General features: G+C 43.9%; 1 protein-coding gene across 4 annotated transcripts in view; it reads left to right on the top strand.

Annotated features, from left to right (window-relative positions):
* Positions 1 to 17,887, top strand: part of PKNOX2 (PBX/knotted 1 homeobox 2) — a 362,331-nt gene that overhangs the window by 209,972 nt on the left and 134,472 nt on the right. For 3 of the 4 annotated variants that reach the window (XM_063139402.1, XM_063139401.1, XM_063139405.1), the window contains one exon: positions 69 to 171. The exons of the other annotated variant lie outside the window; for it this stretch is intronic. The gene's annotated coding sequence lies outside the window, so the exon portion shown is untranslated. The remainder of the gene's footprint in view (positions 1 to 68; positions 172 to 17,887) is intronic. 4 annotated transcript variants of the gene reach the window in all.

The raw sequence follows: 17,887 nt of genomic DNA, 5'->3' as shown, positions 1-17,887 counted from the left end.
GGTTGTTTTTTTCACAGATTGCTGCATCCTCTTCTCTCCAGCTGATGGTTTTATCTGTCTCTTTTCAGGCGTCTCTGCTCTGGCTGGAAGAAGAGGCTTTTGTGTTACCGGCAGAGAAAGGGCAGAGGGGAGAGTTTCAAAAGACAAGCGGCTCCCGGAGCACCCTCTATAGTAAGCGCTGCGTTTCCATCATTTCCCATACAAAACCGTGGAGCAGATTGATTTCCATAAGTCCAACCAACAAACAAAAAGCTACTTTATACACGGAACTGATAGCGACGCTTTATAGGATGGAGCATCCTGGACTGCACAATAAAATAACCTTTCAGAACCTAGGATTTGGCATGTGTGGATGTAGCAATAGGATTGAGCCTTTGTCTGCCCTCCACCCCATATGGACTCACATACACAGAGGGGTGTGTGTGTGTGTGTGTGTGTGTGTGTGAGTGTGTGACATTAGAAATGGATGTTGGTTTAGGGAAAAACAAAATAAAAGAGGTCTATTAGGGTGAAAAATACTCAGATGTAAAGCAGGCTCCTTCTCTGCTGAAAGAAGTAATTTGAAGACACTTTAAGGGTATTATGGCTCCGGGAAGAAATCTCTTCCTGTGGCTTTTAACAATTTAACTGATTAGTTTTTAAAAAGCATGATACGTTAAAAAAAAAATCCGAACGCATTCCTCTCTAAACATAGCTTTACAGAGCACACACTGTTTCCAGTGGATATGCAGAGTTCACTCTCTCCCGCCCCTCTCCTGTCTCTAGGCTGCCTCCCTCTCTCCTCCACCCCCCTCCTTTGGCATTTTATCTTTCAACCTCCTGTCTGTTTTGCGCAGCTCTCTGCTTTCTCCCCCTCCCTCCCCTCTCGGTGCATCCTTCCCTTCAGTTCCATACTTTGAAGACCACAGACTGCCCGTCCCTTCTTTCAAGCTTCTCTGCCAACGGAAACCCTGCCTTTTCAATCCCTTGCCTCCTGAGTCCTCTTTCCAGCCTTCACCCACTCACCCCTTTTCTCAAAAGTCCAAATCTGCGTAGGCTGAATATGGACAAGGAGGAGTCAGGATCACACCTGCTTGTCTAGCTCCTGATCTCCATGTGTTTATGGGCTCTGTATGCACACAGGTTAACTGGTGTGATCCACATCCCACTCCTTGCTTTCAGCCTCCCTGAATTCTGATCCACCCCCACAATGATGATGCTTTAACTCTAGCTACAAACATCAACCACTGGCATAAAATCAATGAAAGTACAGTAATTTGGTACAGCTATCCCCAGTACTTTGCAAGGAAACTTACAGAATGTTTTCAAAGTCATAAGAACACAAGAAGAACCCTGCTGGATCCGACGAAAAGCTTATCTAATCCAACATCCAGCCTTCCACAGTGGCCGATGAGATGCCTCTCTGGGAAGCCCACAACTGAGACATGAGGGCAAATAGTATTCAGAGCCATGTTGTCTCTGATCAAGGCGATAGGATATATTGCCAAAAATGACTATTAGCCAGGCATAGCCCCACATATATCACTTGCAGTAGTCCAGACAGGATATTAATGGAACATGGCTACCTATAGCCAGGCTATCACTGCCTGGGTGGGATCACAACTGGCACACCAGCCAATAATGGTGAAAAGCTTGTTGCGAGGATAACAGGGCCCAGAGGATGGAGCTGAAAGCTTGTATACCAGTCTTCCCCCAACCTGGCAGCATGCTGGCCAGGAATTATGGGAGTTATGGTCCAATGTACCTAGAATCATAGAATCATAGAATAGTAGAGTTGGAAGGGGCCTATAAGGCCATCGAGTCCAACCCCCTGCTCAATACAGGAATCCACCCGAAAGCATACCCGACAGATGGTTGTCCAGCTGCCTCTTGAATACCTCTAGTGTGGGAGAGCCCACAACCTCCCTAGGTAAATGGTTCCATTGTCATACTGCTCTAACAGTCAGGAAATTTTTCCTGATGTCCAGCCAGAATCTGGCCTCCTGTAACTTGAGCCCGTTATTCTGTGTCCTGCACTCTGGGATGATCGAGAAGAGATCCTGGCCCTCCTCTGTGTGACAACCTTTTAAGTATTTGAAGAGTGCGATCATGTCTCCCCTCAACCTTCTCTTCTCCAGGCTAAACATGCCCGGTTGTTTCAGTTTCTTTTCTTAGGGCTTTGTTTCCAGACCCCTGATCATCCTGGTTGGACACCTGATTGTCCTGATCAGGTGTCCTTTCGTGATCTCCTTGGACAAAGGGCTGGAATAAAATATGATAACTAAAAAATAATAATAGTAAACTTGAGACCAAGCTGTCGCATAAAAGCCCTTGCATTGTATATAGCCAGTAGATGAGCACAAGAGGCAAAATGGCAACTTAGATGCCCTTGACGGTTTAGTAGCAATCCAACAGAAGTAAAATGAGTACCTTGGGCTCTTTGACAACAACTTCATGGATCCAAGTTTCCACATGGCAGGGATTTCAGTACTGTTCCAAATTATCCCACGATGACTTGGATCAGAATCGCTATCTGGCCGATAGCCTGTGCTTAAGTTAAAGTGCCCATTTGGAGAACTCTTTATACCGTTTCTTTAGGAGTCTTCCCCAAAGATGTAGATGGCTTTCCCGCTATTCCTTGTGGACTTTACATCATGTTGCTATTTCATAGAATCATGGAATCATAGAATAGCAGAGTTGGAAGGGGCCTACAAGGCCATCGAGTCCAACCCCCTGCTCAATGCAGGAATCCACCCTAAAGCATCCCCGACAAATGCTTGTCCAGCTGTCTCTTGAAGGTCTCTAGTGTGGGAGAGCCCACAACCTCCCGAGGTAACTGATTCCATTGTCGCACTGCTCTAACAGTTATGAAGTTTTTCCTGATGTCCAGCTGGAATCTGGCTTCCTTTAACTTGAGCCCGTTATTCCGTGTCCTGCACTCTGGGAGGATCGAGAAGAGATCCTGGCCCTCCTCTGTGTGACAACCTTTTAAGTATTTGAAGAGTGCTATCAGGTCTCCCCTCAGTCTTCTCTTCTCCAGGCTAAACAGGCCCAGTTCTTTCAGTCTCTCTTCATAGGGCTTTGTAGCCTCTGCTACATGTGTTCATGCTTGTGGAGATGCATTCCAGTTAGGTGCACTTTTTAAAAAGTTGGAGTTTTTAGCAACATCTTTTTTTCCCCTATCGTGAGAAATGCAACCTAGCAAGACGGTTAGGTGTCTCTGCTGCTAATTCCTCTGTACAGTTTGGTAAGGCTGTCTGTGAAGCTGTGAAGAGGAGTGTTTGTCATCTTTCCCAATAGTGTGTGTGTGTGTGTGTGTGTAGTGTGATGTAGGTGAAATTCATATTTTGCAAGGTCCCCCCTCCCAGACCCAGATATGTTTCCAAAGAGTGTCCACTCAAGGTACATCAGGTGTTTCCTTCACATTTGGATGCTGAATTAGACCTTTGGCAAGAAGGACCAGGAGGTCCGGGCATTTCCACAAAAGATCTTCTGTCAGAACAGGAATATTTTCCCACCTCCATCAATAGTTCTTCTTTCCTATCTGCATTTAGATAGTTACACACGTCGGAAAAATAGCAGGTTCACTCTGTCCTTCTCTCTAGACTAGTGAGAAGGAGCATTGATTCCCCTCCCCGCAAAAGGATCTATTGGACCGGTAGCTTTTTCCCCACTCTCTACTTTACTGTTAAGGACCAGAGAAAATAAGTATAATTAAAGAGGCTGGTATGAAAGTTTTCTGTGAAAGCTAAGGCTGGCTTTCGGGCCATTAAATTTAAACCGTTCTGTGGCGCCCTAGGGATTAGTGGATTGTTGCGGTACAAGCTTTTATAGATCGCAGCCTAATTCATTCATTTATAAACATTCATAATAAATCAGTTAGTTTCTCACAGCCCAGTCCTCTAAAGTTGGCGATCATCATGATGGGTACTTGCAAACCCAGGGCTTGTAGTGCTACCAATGAGAAGGCATCGGACAGTTCCATCTAGGGCTGTGCAAGCCTCAGGCCTCAGATTCGGAAATCCGAATAACGGAGGCCATTTCATGGCGGATCCACCATTTTATGACAGATCTGCCATTTTCTTGCACAGCCCTAGGCCCCCCACACAGCCTACAACTCCCAGCATCAGGAAGTCTCCATTGACCTTGGAGGGGTCCACGTGACTTCCGCAGGTGCCCTACAGCTTTCTGATAGCAGCAGCTGATTGGCCTGGGAAACAGCCGATTCCAAGGAGCACCTGGGGATGGTAGCAGCTATTTCCTGTATTCCCTCTGCTCCTGGGCCCTGGTAAGTTCAGCCCTCCCAGGCACTGCATGCTGGGAGTCGTAGGCTGTATGGGGGGGCCTAGGGCTGTGCAAGAAAATGGCGGATCCATCATAAAATGGTGGATCCGCCATGAAATGGCCTCTGTTATTCGGATTACCGAATCCGAGGCCCGAGGCTTGCACAATCCTAGTTCCATCCGTCTTTTCTAAATGGATTATCCGCATTAAGAGAGAAGATGGAAGAAGTGGTAGGAAAATACAGGAAGCTGAAGAGCTGGAGATGACATTGTCTGGATTCCTTGTAAAACACAGTGAATAATGTAGGGCAGTGAGGCTATATAAGCCTCATCTTGAATTCCAAGTACATCTTGTGGTAGCAAGTTCCATAGTTTGAGTAGTATGCTGTGTGAAGTTGTACTTCCTTTTGTGTGTCCTGAATCTCCCACAAATCAGCTCCGTGGGGTGACCCCGGGTTCTAGTATTATGAATGACAGCGAAAAACCCCTCCCTCCCACTTTTTCTGCACCATGTATATTTTCATACACCTCTATCATGTCCCCCTTTACTTGTGTTTTTTTCTAAGCTAAAAAGCCCCAGAAATTGTAACCTTTTCCCATAGGTAGGGATGTCACAGGACTGGGTCCAGGAGACCAACAGAATCCCCCATGTCCATCCTCTTAGGATGCCGTGAGCATCTGACTGGGTCCATGAGGGGCAACAGACACACACACACCAGCGTCTGACCTTCACAGACCCAGTTGGATGCACTCAGTGCAAGTGCGGACCCGTGCCTGAGCGCTTGTGAGCTCCCTGCAGGTGTTCCGGTGCGGGTCCGCCCTGGCTTCTGGCTCTTTCTCCCTGCTGCATTACTAGTGGTTGCTATTAATGCAACATGGGGAAATGCGCAATTTTGAGAAACCGCACGTCTCTCCCCACCCCCATGCCAATGAGTTCCTTAATGGCCCTATTAACGCGAGGGTAAACCTTTAAGGCCCTCATTGGCGCAGGAGGATGGAGGGAAACACGCGATTTCCAGAAGCTTTGGAAATTCTACCTTTCCCCCCACTGTATCAATGGTTCACCCCTGTTGAAAGGAGATAAAAGTTCCTTACCCTCCCTCCCTATTGAAAGGAGATATAAGTGCAATTCAGTTGTGCTACCACCTATCCAACAGAAAATGTTGTATTTTGTGCAAGGGACCGACTTCTCCTTACAACCACTCAATGCCATGTTTCACAGGCCCTTAAGGATACACAGCACATTTTCCATCAGTGTCTGCCAGTGTAACTATCACTCCCCATTTCCTCGGCTTATATAACTTTTACCCTTTTCTGTTTGTTTTGGAGGGCACCACCCCATCTACGAAAACTTTACGATCTCTGCAGTCCTCTTCTCCATCCACTTACAGATCAAAACAATGTTGTTTAATGCTTCTGTTCAAGGTACATTAACCTTGTCTACTAAAGTTCTCCCTGCCTGTTGCTGGTCTTTTTATTATTATTACTATTATGATATTATTATTACGGTGTTTATGTTATAGACACATCCCTGGAGCATTGTAGGCTTAAAGATTGGCTTGTGATGAGTTCCTTTGGAGGGAAGAAAATGGCTTGTTTGTAATTGTTACCTTCAGACATGTTGCAGCACCTTTTCCCAAACGCCCCCACCCCATCACACCTACACACACACACACACACAGAGAGAGAGAGAGAGAGAGAGAGAGAGAGAGAGAGAGAGAGAGAGCCTCTGATTCAAACATTTTCAGACCACACATTTTGAAAAGACCTCAAGGGATCTGCCTGGATTCTTTGAAGTTGGCAATGGAGAGTGAAATCCTTTTGCGACTAAGAAGGTCACTAGGTGCTAGTTCATAAACCCCCTTTTTTTTTAGGGGCCACTACTATCAGCATCTTTAGGCAACGACCAAGGTCCTCTACTGATGGCTGTCTTGCCCCCTACCTTAATTTATTTTCTGGCCCAACACTCTGAGCAGCACCCAGCAGCTAGATGTAGCCAACCTTTTGAATTCCCCACAATGTCCTTAACCTAGCCTCATTTTAGAGCATTGTGGGGCATTTAAATGGTGGCTAAACCCAGCTGCCCAACACTGTCCGGAGTACTGCCACCACAGACATCTAAGTCGTCCCCAAACCAACCACCCAAGAGATGCCCTCAAACTTATAGAATCATAGAATCATAGAATAGTAGAGTTGGAAGGGGCCTATAAGGCCATTGAGTCCAATCCCCTGCTCAATGCAGAAATCCACCCTAAAGCATCCCTGACAGATGGTTGTCCAGCTGCCTCTTGAAGGCCTCTAGTGTGGGAGAACCCACAACCTCCCTAGGTAAATGGTTCCATTGTCGTACTACTCTAACAGTCAGGAAGTTTTTTCCTGATGTCCAGCTGGAATCTGGCTCCCTATAGATTGAGCCCATTATTCCATGTCCTGCACTCTGGGATGATTGAGAAGAGATCCTGGCCCTCCTCCGTGTGACAACCTTTTAAGTATTTGAAGAGTGCTATCATGTCTCTCCTCAATCTTCTCTTCTCCAGGCTAAACATGCCCAGTTCTTTCAGTCTCTCTTCAGAGGGCTTTGTTTCCAGACCCCTGATCATCCTGGTTGCCCTCCTCTGAACACTCTCCAGCTTGTCTGCGTCCTTCTTGAAGTGTGGTGCCCAGAACTGGACGCAATACTCAAGATGAGGCCTGACCAGGGCTGAATAGAGAGGAAGTGAGCCCTGCATCACTGGCAACTTTTCTTTTTTTAAAAAAAAAAAAAATTATTCATTTTCTACACTATATAAACATAAAAAAAAAACATTCCAAAATATAACTAAAACAACACAATAGGAAAAAAAAAAACTTCAAACATCTGCTACATACATATTGAATAATTGTTGAGTACAAATATCAAAAACTATTACATATACCTTATCACACTACAACATCTTCGTTCTTAACATAAAAGTGCACCCCCCACCTCGGGATCATTCTTGAGTCCAAAATCTAATCGTTTCTTCTGCTGGTGGTTTCCCACTTCCCTTAGTAAACACAAACACTAGGAACTGTTTCCAGATTCCTTCGAACTCATTTATTTTAGTTACGCCTTTTCTCCACTTAATATTACATGTCAGTTTATCATTAATGGCTATGTCCCATACTTCTTTATACCATTCCTCAATAGAATATTCCCCTTGAATCTTCCAGTTCCTAGCTACCATCAGTCGTGCTGCAACCAACAAACTCGATACCAGCTCTATAGTTCCTTTTCCACACTTTATATCTTCAAATAGTGACAGCAATGCTATTTTTGGTGTTTGTTCTATTTTCATTCCCACTATTTCTTCAATTTCTGAGAACACCATCTTCCATAATCTTTGTACATATTTGCATTGCCACCACATATGTAAATATGTTCCTTTTTCCCCACAACCTCTCCAACAATTCGCTGAATGTTGATCACTTATCTTATTCAATCTAACCGGGGTTAGGTACCACCTCCATAAAATTTTAAAATAATTCTCCTTTATTCTTACTGATAAACTTCTCAACACTCTTTGTTTCCATAGTCCCTCCCAGCTCTGTCGCCCTATTTGTATCTTCAAATCTGATTCCCAAACCATTTTCTCTGTATTCTCTCTAAACTCCGTCTCTAACAATATTTTATATATTTCACTCATTAATCCTTTTAAAACTATACTACCTCCTTTTCCTTCCTCCTTACTTCCTACTAATTCTTCAAACCTCGTCATCTTTCTGCACATTCTATTATCTTTAATCCACTTTTTATTCCATTGATCTAATTGACCATACTCTAGCCACGATAGCTTCTTCTCCTTTAACAAATTTTCCATATCCTCTCTTGTTTTAATATCTCTTACCCAATCCTTTAATTTTATTTTATTTTTCTCTTTTAATATTTTACATAATCTACCCTTTAGATCCTCTGGGAAATTCTTTAACATTATTATCGGTGCTAAGGGAGAGTTGCTCGGAAGCAGCTTCCCTTTAAATTTACTCCAAATTTCCCATTGCATCCAAAAACTGGCAACTTTTCTGTTTGCCTTGGTCTATAGAAAATGATCGTAAGAATCCTAGGGAAGATGCTGAAGAAATTCACTCCTTACAAATTCCCATAGAAATTGTCCAGGTCTGCATTTTTCCGATGAATGTGTGGATCCGAACCGAAGCCGTCCGACAGATTTTGTGTTTCTCCAAATGTTGCTCTGCGGTTTCTCAGCAGTTTCAACTTATTCAAAATGCACATTTAAATGTGGGTTTGGAGAGACAATGTGCATTTAAATATGGATTTTGAGAGAAAATAGACATTTAAATAAATAATAAATTATTATTTAATTATGGATTTTGAGACGGTTTTAAACAAAATTAATGCAGATTAATGTGGATGTGGAATGGCATGGAACTTTGGGTAAAATGTGTGAAACCGAGACAGACCAGAAATAGGCAGACTACTCTTTTCCGAAAGAATCCTGAAGTAGTAGAGAGGGCTGTACCATTTCAGATTATTATTATTATTATTATTATTATTATTATTATTATTATTATTATTATTTCATAAAGCACCTACAAATTTGGAGGCATCATATGAACATTAAAAGATTATGCATACTCTGCTTACAGTCTCAAAGACATAATTTAAAAAATAGGACGATGTTATGGGAAAAACAAGAGAAAACAAGTAAACTCGGGTAAAAGGATTTTCCAGCAGTGGAGGCTGGTGGCTCTGATATCGGCAGGGCTGTGAATCCATTATGGGTTTCATTCAGAACCAGCTAGAACTGTAAAGGAGCTAGCCAAGGTGCTAAGCCCTATCCCCAAAATAGGGTTAGCACCTTGGATAGCTCCTGTAGAATTCTGGCCGGTTCTGACTAAAACCCAGAAGGGATTTCTAGCCCCATTGAGATCGGATCCACCAGCCTCCACTGCTTTCCAGTGACATATTACCAGATGGAATGGCCACTGGAGGACAGAGTAAACATTACTTTTAATACACCCACACATTCTAATCATGATCTGGATTGGGGGGGGGGGGGGGGAGGCTACACCTGCAATTTGTATAGGGGAACAAACCATTCACTTCAATGGGAGCTGTTTTGGCCCTATGCAAATTGCATGGGAGTTGTCAGTAGTGTGCTAGAACTAGAACTGGAAAACCTTCAGTCCTGTTTGCTGTCGGCCTGTCTGGTGTGCTGTCCTTACTGCAGTTTGAAACATCTCTCAGGCAGTGTATTCTCAGGCTGTGGACTGCCCATCCAGAATGGCCACTGCTTCCACCACCACCCACCCCAGTACAGGCAGGGCTAGAAAAAGCTTCCTGTTTGGGCTGGGATGTTGTTTGGCCAACAACAGCCTTCCAAGTTCTGGAGTGCTTCTGTGTGGTTTTCAGCTCTATTTCTCTGGCTCAACTCCTAGTTCCTGACTCACCTCTGATAGCAACCTAATAATGCTTAGCTGTGACACACAGCAGCATCTGTCAGCAAAAAAACCCATTTGGATCCACGCATTTCATTTATAAAGTTAGCGTTGAAGTATGCCTGCCTGAATTTGGTCTGCTCTTGATTTTCTTTCTTCAGACAAGTGACAGCATCAGGAGATGGGGCTGGCCCTATCATTAGGGAGAGCGAGGTGGCTGCCTCAGACAGCAGATGCTGGGAAATGGCAGCCAGCTATTGCTGGAGAGAGTTTGTATGAAACACAGTTTGCACTTTACTCTCCCGAAGTTATTCTGATGCCCTCAGGTGCAGGGGAGGATGCTGTTCCATCACCACTGTGGAAAAAAGATTTAACTGCCCGTTCATGGAATGGGAGGTGGGCTCCATCTTGTTCTTTGCCTCAGGCAGCAAAATGTCTTGGGCCAGCCCTGATCAGGACAGACACTCCTTTTGGCAGGGGTGGGGGACCTCAAACCCCAAGGGCCAAATGTGGCCCTCCTGAGGTCTCAATCTGACCTTCTGGGGTGCCTCAAATGGCCATGCCCCTTCCCCAGACCCAACCTCCTTCCCCCACACCCAGCAAACCTTTGGTGGTTTCCTGGCATTTGTGCACTGTTTTTATTCCCCACTCTGAATGCCGGTATTTTCCGTATTTTGATTCTCCTCCTCTTACCTTTGACTCTACCCCCTTTGCCTACAGTCCCAACCTCCACTAGAATGTGTCCCCTAAAGCTTCTCTAATCCAGAATTTATCTCAGGGCTGAAAGAGTTTCCCACTCTTGCTTTATGGACTGTAGGGGCCTGTTCAGACAACATGCTAAGCCATGGTTAGGCTCTAACCCTTTTGCAGCAAATGTTCAGCGAGCATGTTTAAACCATGGTTATGTACCCACCATGGTTAGCAATGGTTCACATGACATACTAAGTCATGGCTCACATGACAAGCTAAGCCATAATGTTTAGCTCAAAATGCTTAACCCCTGTGGCTTAGCGTGTTGTCTGAACAGGGTCACTGGCCTTAGCTAGACCTAAGGTTTATCCCGGAATCATCCCTGTTCATGTAAATGATACACAGGATATCCCGGGAGCAGGCAGGGATGACACCGGGACGACCCTGGGATAAACCTTAGGTCTAGCTAAGGCCTAAGTCTCCTCCATAACCAGCATTGGAAGGCCATTTTCCTTTTATCACCAACACCAGTGACTGACATGGCAAGTTTTGGGTACACTAGGCAACTGGATGCCCAAAGCAATGCAAAAGAGCTGGCCCAGGAGTACAATTGGAATCACTTCCTTCTTAAATTGTTGGAAGGCATTGAACCAGGCTGTGTTATACAAGTGCTACTGAAGGGGGGTGGATTTTGCCATCAAAATGCAGGAAACCAGGCAGGGAAATAATGAAATATTCAACCGCTATTTACGGAATTGATTTGAAGATCAAGAAGTTACGAGCTGCTAGATGAAAAGGATTAAGTAGGAAGCGTGAATGGAGAGACACTGTGGTGCAGAATTAAATTGGCGATTCAGCTGTTCAATACTTGATGTGGATTTTATGCACAAGGAAGAGAAAGGCGTGGGCATGCCCTGCAGATATGGCCCGGCCATGCTTTCCAAAAGGTAGGGCGATCTTTCTTTCCAGTGGGGATACATGGAATTCCCTCCCTCCCGCTTGCCCAAGCAAAATGCAGCCTTTTTCTGAATATCGCTTGGGGTTTCGCTTTTGTTTCTTCATCTTGAGCCTGTGGGAGGAAGTGACCTGCTGACCTGCCCCCTGACCTTCCCCATCCGAATAATACAGGGAGAAGTGTGGGTGGTGTGTCTTACTTTTATCGTGGTGTTTTGATGGCGGGGAGATGAAGCATCCCCTTGCTTTTGACTATCTTTTGAAGGCCCACAGCGTTCTCCATCCAGTGGAAGCTGGTGGCTCCAATTTCACTGGGCCTGTGAATCTATCCTCTAAAGACACATGTATAACCCATGATTGGATCTCGTTTACCTCATCCTGGTTGTTCCTCCACTGTTGCCTTGGTTGCGTTGTTCATTTTTTCTACCGCCACCCCTTCCAACTCTGCTGTTCTATGATTCTATGATTCTAGGTGCAGACCCCAAAGCTAGCACAGCCTCACCCACTTCCCCCTTCAGCCCACCTAATAAACTAGGCTGTGTGGGGGAGAGAGCTGCTGTTCCCTGGCTTCTGAGATGGCTGTTAGCTTGATGCTAATAGCAGCAGCTAGAGATCACTTGGGTGGGTGGGGAGAGGACACCTCCACCCACTCACCCACCTCCCATGATCCCTAGATCTCAAGAAGCAGGGAGGGAAGGTTTAAAACACTCCATCCATGTGTGTTGAGCTATATGTGTGTGTGAGGGGGAAAGGGTTAGGATGTGCGTGCACAATATTTGATGCATGATGGCTCATTCACACATGCCATGCACTGCTTGCTGCTCCAAGTCATGAAGGGATGCACATGGACTGGCGAACATGCACCTGTGAATGAACTAACCCTCGCTCCTTGTTTGTGGTGGGACTGTGCATTCTTACAACCGCTTTGCCAGCATGAGATTTGTATCTGGGCAGTTAGCCCTGAATAGAAAAAGAAAAAGACATCCAGCACGGAATGTGTTCATAAGGCAAACTTCTGAAAATCTCTTCTTGCTAGAGTAAAGGAATGTTGTGTGAATGAAGTATACCATTGTGGCGTTACACACCACGCATGTCTGCAATTGTTAGTCTATGGTTTTTAGAATGTTGGCCTGAGTGGGTGGAGTTAGAATGTCTTAGGAAGTGGGGAGGAGTGATATATAAGGGAATGACTGAGGGGATTGAGAGAGACTTTTTAGGTACTCTTAGAGTCTTCAGCCTTTAGTGCTTTAGCTCTTTGTGTGTGTAGAGTACTTGGGTTCTGGAGAGTTTGAGGTTCAGTATAGAGAGTGGGGTCTTTTGAGTGGGGTGTGCAGATCAGTATCAAACAATACTGATAATAAAATTCAAGAGTGAATGTGTGTGTGACAGGAAAGCGTGTATGTGAATGGGTGAAAGGATTGGATGAGAGGTTTCAAAAAGGTTTTAAAATGTTTTATTTTGAAACAGAGCTTGTGAACTTTTAAAATAAATTTTTATTATTTTGTTTTAACTACCACAAAAATCCCACGTATCTGTTTGGCATTTATCATCTGAAGTTTATTCATTTAACACCCACTCTGACAATAATTCACCTCAGCACATATAATTCACAGCGCATTGTTTTATTATTGAAATCCTTCTCCATTTAACACATAGTTTGGAAGGTGTTTTTCCCTCGCCTCAAGCCTATCAAGCGGTGGTGCTTGGCTTGAGCAGGGAGTGTCCGCAGCCAGGCCTGTTGTTCAGAACCTGAGTAGTGGCAACCATCTTCTCTTTTTCCAACATCAAGATGGTAATAATCCCCCCTCCTTCTGTTTTCATAGACCCGTTTAAAAGTGTTCATTTTGGGTGCTGCAGATGTTATAGTCAATGTGAGGCTGATGATGGAGCAGAGAGCAGAATGAAGTTTGTATATGTGTGTACATTGTGTGCACACATGCATGTGTGTGAGTGTGTATGAGAGAGAGAGAGAGGGAGGGAGGGAGAGAGGGAGGGAGGGAGGGAGGGAGGGAGAGAGGGAGAAAAAATGAATAAAACTTATGTTATTAACATTACACTACTTGGAGTGGCATGTTTTCCAAATAAATGCCATTCACAGTCATCTGCAATCTGCAGTGTTTTCTTTTGAGTGACTCAGCAACTTATATTCCAACTGGGCATTTATTTATTTTTTACTGCTGCGTGAAGTCATGCCGTTAATCAACAGCAACTAAACACAAAATGGGTATCAGGATCATTTCTCTCAGTGCTGCCATTTCTGCAGATGGATTGAGTTCAGGGCAAGGAAGGATCTCTGGAGGTCACTTTTGGCTAAATTGGAACAGCCGTCAGTTAAGAGAGCTGGACTCGGCCGGTCCGCTGTGTTTTTAGATTTTCCTGCATGATGAGTTAAAGGGATGAAGGGAAACCTCTCTGTTTCTGCAACAGACATTGCTTCTGTTTTTTGCTCCTGGCTTTTATTCTCTTTCCAGAGATGGATATATCATGGTCTTTCAGATCCTAAGCACACTCAAGGCTAGCTCATGCTGCCCACGTGTGTGGATTCTAGATGTGGCACAGTTTGTTGTGAGTGTGCAAGAACGTGCATGAGTTAGTGCATATAATGATTCGTGTAAATTGAGGCCTTCCAAAAAACAAAAAAAAAGTGAGACAGGCTTGTGTAATTAGGGATGGGAAAGAAATGTGTTTTGCTCAAATTTTATGGAAATATACCTAATTTCATACGATTAGACCAATACGTGAACCAAAACTGTTAACCTTCGAAATTCACACTTTTCCAAATTTTGCATTGGATTTCTCCAAATACAAAATTAATACATACAAAATGGGAATATTGGGGGGAAACGTCACACAACAGTGTGTACCCTAATGAAAATCACATTCAACTGGGGAAATTGTTAGAGGGGGGAAATAATACATTAGACAATAATGTGCGTATTAGAAGAAATGTGCACAAATATTGTATGTGAATTTTTATGTGACTTGGGCTCACCCCATAATTAGTTTAAACATTCTGAAATGGAGAAATTCATACTCAAAATTCCCCAATTTCAAACCTTGGTTGCAGGATGGATTTATTTTATTTATTTATTTTGCTCTACTTTGGCCTTGGGATTCTTGGACTAGCTAGGGTGATGCCCCCCCACCCCGCCCATCACCATACTGCAAGTACAGCACTTTGTAGTTCTCAATGGATTTTGCAGGACTCATCATGGGTATTTTTCCCCTTCAGATACATCCATGGAGTCACATGAAGTCTGTGACAGCTTTACACCATTATTTCAAGATTCATAGCTGTAGTTCCCAGTGAGAGAGAGCTGTCCAAATCTTTCCAGCAAACAGAATGCCGTTCCTGGCATATTTATTGCAGCAAAGCGAATTTGTGTCCCAAAGATAAATATAGTGTTATCAGCAACAGCTGTCTCTCATTTTTATTTGTTTTTATATTTGACTATAAGTTCAATTCTCTAAAAACACCCAGAGCTGTAAATCCTAAGACAAGCGGCCCCTATGATTTAGTAGCCTGGGATATTTAAGGGCTGTGATTTAGGGAGCAAATTTGTGGTACACAAGACAATTCAATAATGTGCCATACTGCCACCCTCTGGAATATGCAAAAAACAGAATGAGGTGCAAGGTCACATTTTATCCAGAATAGAGCTGGCTGTGGGCATTTTAGTTGCTCTGGACAGTGCCTGCTCTATATTTGTTCTTTGTACTTGGGTATGCACACCAGTGGATTTACTAACTTCCTCCCACTCACATTCATCATAAATCTGTCAAAATGTACACATCATGGGCATAGACCTGGCTGAAGGAGGATGTGGGACAGAACTTGGGTCATAAGTCTTTCTACTTTTGGTCCAGACAATTTGGGTGGTTACACTCTGGAACAGGAGCTGAGGTGGTGGTCAACTCAGGTTTAGGCCTGATCTACATATGCGTGAAAATGAAATACTAGAATCCTAAGCTAGTGGAAAGAAGGGATGCATCACTATCCCTACAAAACCTTGCTCAGCCCGAAATGGGTTAAGCTTTTGTGAGCACTCAGCTTGAACCTTGCAAAAGACGTGTGGGTGCTTGAATTGCCATCTATGCATCCCACCGCCCACATAAAATACCCCCAAACAAGGCATGCATCACCAAAAAAGAGGTCATGCATCACCAAAATAAAAAAGAGATCTTGGACCAGACTTGCCATCAAATGGAAGATGCCTTGAAATAGAGGATATTCCTCTGACAGCCCTTCAAATAGAGAATTGAACTCTGTAACATAGGACATAATGCTGCCTTATACTTAAAGCACCCAGTGCCTCCCCTTCTCCTTCCCACTATGAGTCCAGAAAGTTTGTCTGGGGCATGGGAAGGAGGAGGTGGCAGTGGGCACTCCAAATCTCCACTGGAGCATCTTTTCTCACGAGGGATGGGACAAGGAGCACTAGAGTTCACAGCATCCCTTGAAGGAAAAGACATAGTCAGGGATCTGGATCTTTTGTCAATGACACAGCCAACTTCTGCTCCTCCCCAAGCAGGTGAGAGGCCATGGCTCAGTTGTAGTATAAGTCACCTGGTATAAGTCAGCTTCCTATGTTCCAGTTTTTAAAGTACTTAAAAACAGTTGTTGTTTTAAAAAAAGAATAATTTAAAAATGGGGGGGAAGCACAGAATAAACATTTGATTGGATAAACATTATGTTAGTAGTGGAAACTGGTAGCTCCGATTTTGGTGGGGCTGTAATTCCATTATGGATTTTCATCAGAACCAGCCAGATCTAAAGGATCTATCCAAGGTACTGAACTCTATTCCAAAACAAGTTCAGCACCTTAGATAGCTCCTTTGAGACTCCTGGTTGGTTCTGACTGAAACCTGGAATGGATTCACAGTCCCACCAAAATCGGAGCCACTAGCCTGCACTGGATGACAGTCATGTCATGGTGGTAGAATTTATTTATATATTTATTTATTATTGGGTTTTTATACCACCCAATAGTTGAAGCTCTCTGGGCGGTTTACAAAAATTAAAACCATGAAAAGCATTCAAAATATAAAACGAACAGTATAAAAGCATAGTTTAAAATAAAATATAAAAACACCACTAGGATAAAACCGAGCAGCAATGCAGAAATTAATACAGATTTGAAATACAAATTTAAAACAGCAATGTTAAAAAGTGAAAAACCCAACCAAAGCTGCAGAGGAAGGCGCAAATAGGAAGAGGTAATCAGGATCCGATCATGAGTTAGATATGTATCTTTAGAGGAGCGAAGGCACGCTGGAGTGTGTGTGGAGCAGCCAAATAGTCTGTCTTCCTGCCTAGATCACATAAATATTTGTATGATATCTTTGCGTCCAGTTCTGGGCTCCACAATTTGAGAAGGATGCAGACAAACTAGAGTATATTCAGAAGAAGGCAACGATCAGGGGTCTAGAAACAAAGCCCTATGAATAGAGACTGAAATAACTGGGCATGTTTAGCCTGGAGAAGAGGAGATTGAGGGGAGACATGATAGCACTCTTCAAATACTTGTAAGGTTGTCACACAGAGGAGGGCCAGGTTTTCTTCTCGATCATCCCAGAGTGCAGGACACAGAATCATGGGGTCAAGTTACAGGAAGCCAGATTCCGGCTGGACATCAGGAAAAACTTCCTGACCGTTAGAGCAGTGCGACGGTGGAATCAGTTACCTAGGGAGGTTGTGGGCTCTCCCACACTAGAGGCCTTCAAGAGGCAGCTGGACAACCATCTGTCAGGGATGCTTTAGGGTGGATTTCTGCATTGAGCAGGGGATTGGACTCGATGGCCTTATAGGCCCTTTCCAACTCTACTATTCTATGATTCTATGATTCTGATCTTGTAATACAGACTTTCTCCAACCTGGTGCCCTTGAGATGTGTTAAACTCCAATTCCCATCATTCCTCGCCAATGGCCATGCTGGCTGGGAATTTTGGAAGTTGCAGGCCTAAGACATCATGAGAACACCAGATTGGAGGGGACTTTTGTAGCAAACCCAACCAACCTGCCGAGAGTGTTGAAGCACTGAACATTCTCACATGAGATTAACTGTTACGATGCTTTGCAACCGGTCCTTGAACATTCTGCCTTTAGCCAAAAGGTTTAATCTGGGAGGGAGTCAGAGGGCTTAACACATCCCATGAGAAATCTAGCATCACCCAGTCAGCAGGAAGGTGGGGTTTCATTTTGAATATTTTCCAGTCGTCGTATCCTTGGTGAGGACACAAAGGGGAGCCTCTCTTTTCTACAGCAAACCTGTCTTGGGCCTGTCTCTGGTTAATAATAATAATAATAATAATAATAATAATAATAATAATAATAATAATATATTTCTTATCTGCCTCTTCGATTGGATCGAGGCGGGGAACAACAGCAAGCATAAAATACTGATTAAAAACATAGTATACATTGTTAAAAACATGCTAAAAGTATACTAAAAGTATCCTGAAATTCTACTGGATAGGCTTGCCAGAAGAGATCAGTCTTGATAGCTTTCTTGAATGCTAAAAGACTGTCAAGCTGATGAGTCTCCTCCGGCAGGCTATTCCAC

The sequence above is a fragment of the Elgaria multicarinata genome, chromosome 12, assembly GCF_023053635.1.
Source record: "Elgaria multicarinata webbii isolate HBS135686 ecotype San Diego chromosome 12, rElgMul1.1.pri, whole genome shotgun sequence".
In the NCBI taxonomy this organism is placed as follows: Eukaryota; Metazoa; Chordata; class Lepidosauria; order Squamata; family Anguidae; genus Elgaria; species Elgaria multicarinata.
The sequence above is the reverse complement of the archived record's forward strand: the minus strand, read 5'-3'. Positions and strand labels throughout refer to the sequence as shown.